Below are 13,402 nucleotides of genomic sequence, written 5' to 3' on the forward strand. Positions count from 1 at the left end.
AAAAGAGGAATAAAAGACTGGATCTAGAGGCAAAGGGGAATATGAGGTTAAGTTCAGCTCCATGGGCTTTGATGGGTCAGTTATTTATTTATCTGTGGGAAGTGAAACAAATAAATGACTATTCTTCATTCTTAAGTAATGGGAAAACTAGAATCCACTTGGCAATTTTCCTTTGGAAAATTTTGCTCCATCAACCTTCTCCCCAAAGTCACTTCAATAGCAAAATGGACCTGGGTGACCTCAGTCCCATTTGGAGCCAAGTTCCTCACCCTTTGCCCTGTGTCCTCGAGGCCTCTTCACCCACTGCCCTTCAGCAACTTCCTTCAGCCACCCTTTTTTTTCTGGAGCATAATTTGGCAGCATTTTTTTTTTTACATTTATTTGATTCATAATCATTTTACAGTGTTGTGTCAAATTCCAGTGTTCAGCACAATTTCTACAATTTTGAAATCCCAGTCTATCCCTTCACCCTGTCTTGATTGAGGTCATGTCACCTTTTACTCTTCCTTCAAGGGATTTCCCAAGCCAGTTGCTCAATGGTGGGTGGTACCCTGAGGCATGGGTGTTGCTCCTTTGAAAGTCAGCTTGCGGCCTCTCTATGTTTGCAGACGTTTCACAATACAGTCCACAGCCCGGGCTACCCCCGAGAGGGCAGAGTCTGGAGGTCTCATCTGCACCACTTTTTTTTTTTTTAACATTTTTTATTGATTTATAATCATTTTACAATGTTGTGTCAAATTCCAGTGTTTAGCATAATTTTTCAGTCATTCATGGACATGTACACACTCATTGTCACATTTTTTTCTCTGTGAGTTATCATAACATTTTGTGTATATTTCCCTGTGCTATACAGTGTAATCTTGTTTATCTATTCTACAATTTTATAATCCCAGTCTATCCCTTCCCACCCTCCACCCCCCTGGTAACCACAAGTCTGTATTCTCTGTCTGTGAGTCTATTTCTGTCCTGTATTTATGCTTTGTTTTTATTTGTTTGTTTGTTTGTTTTTCTTTTTTTTAACATTTTTTATTGATTTATAATCATTTTACAATGTTGTGTCAAATTCCAGTGTTCAGCACAATTTTTCAGTCATTCATGGACATATACACACTCATTGTCACATTTTTTTCTCTGTGATTTATCATAACATTTTGTGTATATTTCCCTGTGCTATACAGTGTAATCTTGTTTATCTATTCTACAATTTTGAAATCCCAGTCTATCCCTTCCCACCCTCTACCCCCCTGGTAACCACAAGTTGTTTTTGTTTTTGCTTTTTAGATTCCACATATGAGTGATCGCATATGGTATTTTTCTTTCTCTTTCTGGCTTACTTCACTTAGAATGACATTCTCCAGGAGCATCCATGTTGCTGCAAATGGCATTATGTTGTCAGTTTTTATGGCTGAGTAGTATTCCATTGTATAAATATACCACTTCTTCTTTATCCAGTCACCTGTTGATGGACATTTAGGCTGTTTCCATGTTTTGGCTATTGTAAATAATGCCGCTATGAACATTGGGGTGCAGGTGTCATCCTGAAGTAGATTTCCTTCTGGATACAAGCCCAGGAGTGGGATTCCTGGGTCATATGGTAAGTCTATTCCTAGTCTTTTGAGGAATCTTCACACTGTTTTCCATAGTGGTTGCACCAAACTGCATTCCCACCAGCAGTGTAGGAGGGTTCCCCTTTCTCCACCATCAAAGACCTAGAATTGCCAAAGCATTACTGAAGAGAAAGAAAGAGGCTGGAGGAATAACTCTCCCAGACTTCAGACAATACTATAGAGCTACAGTCATCAAGACAGCATGGTATTGGTACCAAAACAGACATATAGACCAATGGAACAGAATAGAGAGCCCAGAAATGAACCCACAAACTTTTGGTCAACTAATCTTTGACAAAGGAGGTAAGAGTATACAATGGAATAAAGACAGTCTCTTCAGCAAATGGTGTTGGGAAAACTGAACAGCAGCATGTAAAACAATGAAGCTAGAACACTCCCTTACACCATATACAAAAATCAACTCAAAATGGATTAAAGGCTTAAACTGCACCACTTCTGATAACCTCTTTAGAGGCATCTAAAATCTATGCTGAGTGCATGAAAGAGCTGATCACATTCCTTAATACTCTGCACCTGCCTTTCTTAATGCACATGTAGTAAAATCACTTAGCAAGAGGAGGGCATGTGAGGGTGGAGGCCTGAGCCTTGGTATTCTCTGTAAATGGGGCTCCAATCAATGGGGTGGATGTGAAGGCTCAGTTTGTTTGTGAAAGCTCCGGTTACAAAGCAGCTGTCAATAAATATGAGTTCCCTGTCCTTCCTCCTCCAGGTAGATATTCCATCCCTGAATCATTTCTCTCGGGTAGGCTGGTAGCAAGTATGAGTAAAGTCTTTATGTATGACTGTTGTACACAGCACCCTGCTCCATAAGGTCCCTGCTAGATGTGTCACTGGAAATGGAAGTCATGATTAAAAAGTAAGTCACAGAAGGAACGGTTTTCTAGGAATGCTTTGGCTTTGATGGCCATTTTATCTGCTTTAAAAAGAACCCTAAGGCTACAATTGTAGACACGATCTTTTCCCTTTCTTTGAGGAATAGGAGCATCGTTTTTGAAAGCAGCAGCACAAAGCATAAAAATTCTCCTGGACCCAGAGCTCTAAGATATATTTTAGAACTGGTCTAGATCTAGCTTTCAGGATATGCCCCCTGACTTGCAGAGAGTGCCGCCTTTGTCCCTTCTCTTCATGCACGAAACCATCCAGACCCAGCACAGCCACGTGCACCCACGGACACCCATAATTCCCGCCAGTCGTAGCCTGTTGCAGGCTCCTCCCTGCAGGATCCGTGGCCAAAGCCTACCACTTGGCCTATTCCCTTTGCTCCATTGTGACCAAGAATGGCTCCATCCTCACCCAGAACCTGTTCTTGACCCCAGGACTGAGACTCCTGGCTGCCCTCCCTCAGTGAGCACCTAGTTAGTGGTTGGGGAGAAGATCAGAGGTGGGTGGGTTCCTGTTGTTTTTCATTTACAGGACTTGGATCCTCTCTGTACAAGAATACAGAATTGCCAAGCACCCTGAAAGCCCTGTCATGCCACCTTCCCCACTCTCATCATTTGAAAGTGAGAGCTTCATTACCAGAATCTCCGGGTTCCTGGCACTGCATCCCGGAGTGATTCTTAGAGACTATTTGTACAGCACAGCCTAGATAGAAATGGCTGTCTAATCCTGAATTTACATAAAAAGATAATTCTGTACTCCATCGGGATTACAAAAAGAATTTTTTTAAAGTGTACTTAAAGCTATTTTAGGCATCTCTATGTGCTAATGGTACAATGGCCTTTGTGAATAACAGTGAAGTGTAATTATTTGATAATCACCTGGAGCAGCTCTCCCCACTGTGCCTGCTTAACTCCTGCTCATCTTCAGGTCTCAGCTGTAATGTCCCCTCCTCAGAGAGGCCTTCCCCAACCCCTTGGGCTGGGTTACTTCCCTTTGCAGCACTTATTTTAATTGATATTAAAGACTCACTTGTGTCAAAGAAGCAGCAAAGAGGCTCCAGAATCATATGGCTCACATTTGAATCTTGGCTCTGTCTCTTACTTGCTTTGTGACTTTGGGGGATTTATTTAACTTTTCTGTGTCTCCATCTTTGTCCATTTGGGCAGCTATAGCAAAATCCCACAGACTAGGTGGGATTATAAAGAGCCAATATTTATTCCTTGTAGTTCTGGAGGCTGGAAGTGTTAAGAGCAGGATGCCAGCATTGAGGGGTGGGGTGGTCTGGTGGAGGGGCTCTTCCATAACACCTCTTGCTTTGACTTTGCATAGTGGAAGCAGCCAGGGAGCTCTCTGGGGCCTCTTTTATAAAGGCACTAATCCCATTCACGAGGGCTACACCCCCATGACCTAATCATTTCTCACAGGCCTCACCTCCTAACACCATCACATTGGGGAGTTAGGATTTCAGAATATATATTTGGGGGTGGGGACACAAATACTCAGTCCATATAGGCAGTGTTTTGTCTTGTCATTTCACTATGTAATGGTGATTCCTATTATGTGTCATATAAGACCATGCTCCCCAGCCTAGCTCAAACCATAGACAAATAGACAAATAAAGGATGATGAGTTTATATTAAAAAAAAATTATGTTTACCATTGGGTATCAATTTCCTTTTTAAGAATTTGGCATTATGAATATATGATGGCCTGCATTCTCACTGGACACTTTCTTTCTTTTTTCTACTTATACTAGTGAGCAACATTTTAATTTTTACCATACTCTTCTCCTCATATTTCTTTGTCTTGTTTGCCAGTTTTACTTCCCACACCTTTAGAAATGGACTTTATTATTAGCTGTTACCTTCTGTAGTTACTTTTCCAGGTCTTTCCAAAATTTTTACTTGTTTTTAATAGAATTGTATTTGCTTTTCTTTTTCCACTTCTTTAGTCTTCTGTCACTCCTCCTAGTCAGAGCTCTTGAGCCCAGTATACCATCTGCCTCCTCCTCCTCTTTAGCCATCTTAAATCTTCTATAGACTCATAGCCTCAACATGGTAAGAGTTGAATGGGACCTTAGGAAACAAAGGCCAGCTCCACTGTTTTACAGTTGGGAAAACTGAACCTCAGAAAGGGACGTAATTTGTCCAATGGTGGAGCTAGTTAGTGGAAGGGCTAGGACCAGACCTCTGACTCTTAATCGAGCTCTCCTGTGATAGGCCACACCCCCACCTCTTTGCATAGACATTACTCAACTCTTTCATTTTCTTTAACACACTGTAAACTCTCTTTTACTAGAGAACGTGAACATTTCCTTTAAGAAATCCAAGACTAGCTAGTTTTCTGCTTTCTCTTCTTCTCCCTTACTTAAGGAACATATTTAGGTTGCTCTTTGGGTCTGAACTGGGTTTGTAGACCTGAATTGTTTGGTGAAGTCAGGCTAATATTCAGCTAAAATATAACCGAAGCATATTGTGCAATGCTCTGCTGAGTTAGTTAGCAAATCCCCAGACTAGACAGAAACAATGAGATCTAACATTTGGCCTTTCTGAAATGAATTTTGGATAGTCTTTGCCTGGGTCATTCTCTTAAGGACTGCTTAGATAATTATATGGGAAAAAAAAAGGTACATTGTTACTGATTTTACATAGAACATGATTAAAAATCTGAAGCATCTTCTTATATTGTAGCAGGTCAGTTCACAAATGGAGTAAGTTTGCAAATAGAATTAACTAACTGAAATGGGTAAGAAACATTTATAACCTTTGTATTGAGCATGCTATGGTATATAAACCTAGGCTGGCTGCCTTTTAGAAAAGTTATATAAAAATATGGATGAGCAAAGTCATTCATCCTCCCCCAAGGCCACATAATGGTCAATTCAGAAGGAACAGACCATCCTCAACTTACTTATACAAAGTACCACAAAGACATTACATTTATTAATCAACTGAAAATAATCACTAATAAACGTCATTAAAAAAACACTAATGAATGAAACACCAGGATGTAAAGAAAAAGAGAACTTTAAAACATAAAAGAGAACTTCAAAGCATAAAATGTGGTACAAGTCATAGATTGCTAAATTTATGTTGTAGCCATTTTTCAAACTCATCTAAATGTCACAGCATAAACACTACGTCACAGCAGAAACTCACCTTTCCCCATGCAAAATCTGGCATCATCTAAGACCCCTTTATTAAGGCCCCAGCTATTAGAGACATTTGCCAATATTATCGGTGTGTTCTGAAAGATTAATTAAACACTTTTGGCCCTTAGATTGCAGCACTACAGTTCTGCTACAGCAGAGTGAGATGGGGAAACTGAGGTCTGATGTCCCATGCTAGACGCCAACGAGCAAAATTCCGAACTCTCTTATAATCCGATTGACACATACAATATTTATCACAGATCAGTGGGAGTTCGTTATTTCATCAATAGTTTGAAAGATTGGAAGATTATTTAAAGTTGAACAACTGCTTTACAGTAATGGAATTCTATATCAGATGTCAAGCAACCCAGTGGACCCTTCTCTTTTTATAACCCCAGTTAGTGCAGTAAACAAGATGCCAGAATTATGTGATGAATGAGATGGAAAGAGCCTGCCCTTTTCACGGCTTTCAATAGTGGTTTAGCTAGTTGCTTGAGACTTTACAGCAAACATTAAAAAGCTACCTTTGTCAGATTCCTTCTTCTTATTTGTCCGGAATTTATAGCTACGGGGAAAAGAAAATTAAGGCAGCTAATACGGGGTGGCTCTGTTGCTTTCTTCAGAGTAATTTTAAAATTTTCTCCATACTACCTGAATAATTTGCACTCGGTAGCAGCAAATGTTGCCTCCTGCAAGTATAACTGAAGTGGTGCTGTGTAGAAATGCAGTGATGCTCTGGTACCTGCAGGACCTCTCAGAAAGCAGGGGTGGTAGTCAAAATATCTAACAACCAGTAGGATACTGGTTCTGGCCAATCAGATTGGACTTGGCTGAGATGCTTTACCTGTTGAAGTCCTATTGGAAGTGTCCTCTGTTGAGATATCTTGGGGTTAGTGGGGGGACTATCCATGACTAATGACTTGGCGTCCTCTCTGGGTCCACTAAATCTGTGAAGATGCTCAGATGATTCAGAATCTGGGGATGACTCCAGCATTGCATATTCACTCCTGGAAATTTTTGTGTTATGGTTAAAAAAGCAGGGACAGCATGGCACGTTGGCAAGAGCTCTGGATTAAATGACCGAAAGATTCTATTTTTATGTCCCAGCTCTGCTACTTACATGACCGTGGATAATACGCATGATCTCCCACTTAACTATAGAATGAAGGTATTGGACTAAAATTCCTCTCTGTTCCATGGTTCATTTCAACTTAACACTCATGCCTGCTCATATATCATTAATAAAACTTTCCAGCTTTCTGAAATGTGAAAGTGCGCAATCTCCTTTAGTGGAAATTTAAGATTGTTATGCAAGTCACCCCAGAGATGTAACTTGCCCCTACCATCATGAGATCCCTATTTTTGGTTGTTGAGTACTGTTAAGTAAAAAATGTTGTTGGGTTAGGTATTTAGTGTTCTCTTATGTCTTAAACAGTCCCCGATATCATGCCACATGAAATTGATACAGTTTCTTAAATGCAAAACTTGGCTTGTCTGGGGTTCAGACTGTATCTCTAAAAGAGAAATGCCACATGGGCAGAAAGTTTTGAAGCCAGCCTGCTGGAGTTGATTATCTCCTTTATGTGCTGCTGGTCTCATTCTGCAGATTGTGAAAAAGGAATAAGCAGAAGAATTTTGTCATATTTCATGTGTCTCTTAAAAACTTGTAGCTCCATGTTTATCCATTATTATAAGGAGGGGTATACAGAGACTTCTATTACTGCCTCTGGTCCAACTGCCATGCTGGCCACCAACAGTCACCTACTGTGCCTACTCCTGCCACTACATTTTACTGAGAATTAAACATTCCCATTTCCTAAAAATTGTGGTGAGCAAGCAGCATTGTCCCTGCCCTTTTCACATGTGGGCAGGTGGACAAGGGTTGCTTGCTGAGTCCAAATCTTCGTGTGGGGTAAATTACTCCTTACGCTGATCATAAAATAAGCATCTGATATTTCCTGCAAATGCTCTATTTCTTCATACAGAATTAACCTGCCAAAAATATTATGTTTACAATCTAAATATTTGAATCATAAGCCAAAAGGGTGGGAGAGTCTGTCTTCCTCCATATTTTGCACAGTTATGTGTCCAATAAACGTTAATTATTATAATAATAAATAATCAAAAAAGAACATGTTGAGGGGGAGAGTGTGAGGAGTCAGAAATGGTAAATTGAATTAGTTATGAGAATTATTTAAAGGAAAAAATGAAAAAAATGCCTCATAACTGTGCACTCTGCTGCAGACATCTTCCTGGTTTTAGAGCCCACTTCATTCTGAGAGGTGTGGGAGTGGTGAAGGCCGACTGAAGGGTGTAGGCTGCAACCACAGTCAGGGAGTGGGAAGCTTCCTAAAGGTCTGATGGAGCAGATTCAAATCCCAGAGCACTGTCTCTGGAATCAGGAAGACTTGGGTTTGGATCCAGGTTCTAACAGTTCTAAGTGACCTCTTTCCAAGCCCAGTTCTTCATATGTAAAACAATTTAAAAAGGCCCTGTGAAGGCTTTTATGATTGTTAAATGCAGTTGTGCACAGAAAGTACTTGGCATGATTCTTAAGCATAGTAAGTACTCAAAAAATGTAGCCATGACGGTAATAATCACTGGAATCCCCCTCCTTTAATTGACAGCTGTGCTGGGCCTGCCCTGCTGCCCTGGGCCAGCCTTCTGTCACGCCTTCGCTCCTGCAGAGAGATGCTTGCTTCATTCCTGGACCGTATGTCTCTTTTTTCTGAGACAGCCTCAGTTTCAAATATTCTGACCCATTGTCTCCAAAATCAGTAAAATAACTGAGAAATCCCAGTATTTGATAAATAGTAACTGAATGACTCAGGGCAAGTAATATAATAACAACATATGTGTCACAAAAATTGAGTCATAGGCTGCAGGAACTCAGGGATTAACGAGGACACATGTGCACGCTAGCCCACATTCAATGCAATTATGTGTATATATCTGCTGGTGTTTTAGTTGTCAAGTTGGAGAATATTGCATTTATAAAATCCTTCTAAATTTGGGGCAATGCAAAGGTGATGGGCTGCAGTGGGAGTGGGAGACAGTGAATCTTCCCAGGTGCTACTGAAAGTATTTAGTAATTTAAAACAATTTCAAAATTGTTCCAGAGGGTCAGAAAAAAATTTTTTAATTCTATTTTTTTAATGGAGGTACTGGGGATTGAACCCAGGACCTTGTGCATGCTAAGCATGTGCTCTACCACTGAACTATACCCCAACCCCTCTTAAATTCTATTTTATTTTAACATCAAAATAAATGTGAAGCAATGCCACAATTTGCCTGGAGAAGACATTTTATAAGAAATCATAAAATCAGACCAAATTTAATCTCAGCAACTGTATCTAGAGTTTTGATTTGAAAATTATGGTTAACATATTGATAATCAAAATTCCTGAAGCAGAAGACTCTGTCTACACTGAAGACGTACAAAGGAAGATGGAATATATTTATTCCTGAAGTGATGGTCTCAAAGCATGTGTAACTCATGTTCAATAGAATGATAATGGAGTTGCCTCCTCAAACCAGTGATTAATTGCAACAAGCCTTAGAAATCTAGTTAAAAAGCTGTGCTTTGTTTATGGTGTTTATTTCTTTGATTTAAAAATTGTTCCAATTGCAAAACTCTCCCCGGGCATGTGTTCAAATTGTTCAGATCCTTTATATGGAAAGCAACCTAGAATAGCAATTACATAGTACAAAGAGCAAATAGTTACCTTAGTACCAACCCACTGTACAAAACCAACAACAACAAAAAAAAGAAGATGCTAAACTTGAGGGTCTCCTTCTTGGCTTTGTGTTCATACATGGTGATAAATGTAAGGTATCCTCAGAACTTTGTATTATGGCACCCCTCTGGGGGTTGAGACAGAAATTTCCCTACTAATAATTGAGACTAACTATCTTCAGAAGTAATGGAAGGGACTGGCTGGTCTACACATATACGGTTATGATTTGGAAACCTACAAGGACAGCCAAAGTGGTTTGAGTGGGGTCTCAGAGTCGGACAGTGGAATCTGTTAGCTTAACCCAAATTGACTACATTTCATCATCCGAAGCACTAATGTGTTAGTGGGAGTGTGGTGAGCCAAGAAGACGCAAAGAGGGAGAGGACCTGGGCTGCAACGTGAGCATTTGGGGCTGCTTTGTCCCATCAGATGGTGACTATTTGGAGAACCAATAGGTAATATCTGCCCACTAGTTCCCCTTGCTCTGATTTCATGTTTGTCAAGCATTTATGATGATAAAAAGTTTCCAATTTAAGTTTTCAATCAGGGAGAATCTGCACTGACCAATGTTTGGAGTGTCTGTCATCCTGGCAGTTAGAGTTCTCCATGTAAATTAATTGCCTGCCTGGGTAAAGGGGAGAATGAAATGACTTACTTGTGCCAAGAAGAAGCAGAGTGAAAAACAGGCTTCAGAGGGCTTTGGAATCCCAGGCTCACTGACCAATAACATACTCCCATCGGCTTCTAGAAGCTTGACAGATGCATGGATAGATCTTGCATCTTCCGGCTTCTTGGTGTGCACTTACGTGAGTGTGTGAGCGCATATACGTGTGCATGCTGAGAGAAGATTCCCCTGTCCCCTCTCCCCAGCAGTTTTTCCTCCTCTCTTCAGGTCTTCACAGGCAGGTCCAGTTCCCATGGCTGGAATACTGTGTATAAAAGTGAGTTACTGAGTGGAGGGGGTGGGTCACAGTGTCCAAAGCATGCTTCAGACACAGATCATTGTGTTTACACCTTAATCTAATTCCCAGAAGACCTCCCATCTTCCTGGGGGATTGATTGCAGATCCTAGTTATATTCTTTTCACACATTTATTTATTGATGAGGAGAAATTTATTTTCTTATTGGAAAATAAATAGGCTAACTCCCCAAACCAAAGGCTTCATGACTACTGCCATTTAAAATTCCAGTTCTACAGATTTTGGAGAGTTATTGAAGTATAGTTTTTCCAGTTAAAAGGGACCTTGTAGGTCTTCTATGCCAAATGAGAACAAAAAGAAATACATTTTATACTGCAACCCAGTTTATACACATATATACACAAACACAGCTAGACAGACACACATACACATAACTGAAATAAAAGTTTCAACATTTTGCTTACTGCCTGGAGTGTGTACTGATATTTTCTATTCTATTACAATATTACTGGTCACTAACACAGTAAATTGATTTTACAATTGATAATGTATGTGTGTGCATGTGCGTGTGTGTGCGTGCGTGTGTGTGTCTGTCTATGACTTGCTGAGTTCAAGGAGTTCAAGTCTTATCTTCTGCTTAAGTCTCATCTCCAAGTCCCCCTCTTCTCCCAGTTGTAGGAGCGGTGACCTGATAGGAGTTATCCAATTTACCTATAACTGAACTGGGGTGTTATGATGACTCATACAGGAAGGACACTAAGGAAGGCTGGCATGGGCACAGAGAAATAGAGTAAGTGCCTGAGGGTGGAAACAAGGCTGGTAGGTAGGAATGGAGCCTCAGGCAGGGCTAGGAACAATGTTTTAAGCATCCTTAGAGCTCTTTGATGCTGCCAGTTTTCTCTGTGTCTTTGAGCTCTAGTTCCCTCACCCTGGGCACAGCAAGACTCTCTAAGGGAAACTAATGCTACAGGCTGAAATGTCATGGCTGAAACCATGGTGTGTACTTACCCCCAGGATCACATTCTCTCTAATTGAATAATTATAATAGAAATATCACTTCCACATATAAATGATATCATATGAAAAAAATATTATTAATAAAAGTAAGGAAAGAGAAAAAACAAACCAAAACCAAAACCAAACAAAAAAATGATAATAAAAAATAACAAAAAACCTCCACGATTTCTTGGGTAATAATGATGTACCAGTATGTTATCCATATTATGTTATTTAATTTTTGCACAAATTCTATGCATTAGGCAGTATTTCCTCCATTTTAAAAATGAAGAAAGGGCAATGTGTGAAGATTAAACTATTAAATGGCAGAGGCAGGATTTGAACTTCAGTCTGTATGCTCCAATGTGTCTGCTCAACCACAATACCATTGTCTTCAGGAACCGGCCAGATGGCCTTCAGAGCTGACGGAGTGCTATCCCTGGGAAGTTGTGTCTCCCCTTGTTTCAGAACTTCTTGTGTTTCTGGAGCACCGCTTCTGAAACTGATTTGTATATCCTGTTACTCCAGAGACATACAGAGAAATCAGACTAAAGGTAGTAACCTTTCTTTCAAAGACTATTTTTTGAAGATAATAGGGGAAGTATAACATTTTCTAAATTGAAAGCACCAATATTTCTGTTTGCCTGCCACCAAAAAAGACTGGGTACAAGCTAAAGTGTATAGGGGGCAGAAATCCATGCATTATATGTATGTTTGCACTTCTATTTTCAGAAGGTATTATTTAAGAAAAATCTCTAGTAAATCAAAGTGTAAACAAAACCTAGCTTTTATACTGAAAATGCAAAATGGGAAATAAAAACGTAATTGTAAAAGGCAGACATACTTTTATTTACTTAGTACCATATTATGATCACTGTGATTTAGGCCATGGGCTTTACTTAAATCAAAAACCTTGGGAATATAAGTGTAAGTCCAATTGTTTAATTTGCTAATTATGCTTCCCCTTGATAGAATGAGGCTTATCATTTGTGTGGGTGGTATTTTATTATGTTACTTTATTAATATGAGAAGAAGAGGCTGTAAAAATGGTGCAATGTTCCTACTTCATACACAGATATTTTAAGCCTGAAATTAGTAATTATGAATAAAATTAAAATCCGTTGCATTTTAGTTCTAGGAAATAATATACAAACTTAATTGTATCTTCTAGGTAGCAGTTGTTTATTCTATTCCAGACTATTCCTCATTAGAAAAATGAAATACTTGACAAAACAGTAAATTTGAAAAAGAAAGATAGCAGTAGAATTATAGACCTTTAGAGCTGGGATAGAGTATCTTAGCGGTAACCTAGTTTTTGTTGTTGTTGTTTTATGAACAGGGAAACGGAGGCTGAGAGGGCTGAGGTAATTCTTGCAGCTCACACAGCGAGGCGGTGGAAAGCCCCAGCCGCAAGAGCCAGCGTGTCCTTATGTCCAGGCTGGTGAGTGCCTCAGGGAGCTGTTATTCATCCAAATAATTAGCTTGGGCAGATTCTGGACCATAAAGCAAAAAGGGGCTTTGATAATAGAAATCAAGAGGCCTAAAAGCAAAATCACAAGTCCTTCTTGATAGAACCACACAAAAATATTTTCTCCAGTGTTTCATATTCCATGTCCTGAGGCACTATGTAAATACAATATATTTAGGGAACCAAGAGGAGTTTCCTATGCAACACATCACGAGAATACCTGTTAATCCCAAGAGTTCATGGTGCAAGGATCACTGGCCTCAGGATAGCTTGGCCATAAGCACCAATAAGCACCCCAACTCTTTGTAGTTGTGCACACCAGCCTGGAGTGAAAACAAGGTTCTCTCCAAGTTGATGACCTTTGCGTGAATAAACAGAATCTCTTGACAGTGAGCTCCAACACATGATTTTCTAGACATGTGAGCCACTTGTTTTTGAAATAGAGTGACATGCTGAAAGCCTCAGGGAAAAGTAGCACTTAAAACACAAAAACACAGCCATTCCTATTGAGCAATCCATCCTATTCGTGTACCAGAGCCGGAACCATATGTGCTAATAGCCTACAAAGTGCACATGGGGTTATGATGGATGAGATCCTGACTACAAGTCCCTCTGAAAGA

The sequence above is a fragment of the Vicugna pacos genome, chromosome 1 (genome assembly GCF_048564905.1).
Source record: "Vicugna pacos chromosome 1, VicPac4, whole genome shotgun sequence".
Taxonomy (NCBI): Eukaryota; Metazoa; Chordata; class Mammalia; order Artiodactyla; family Camelidae; genus Vicugna; species Vicugna pacos.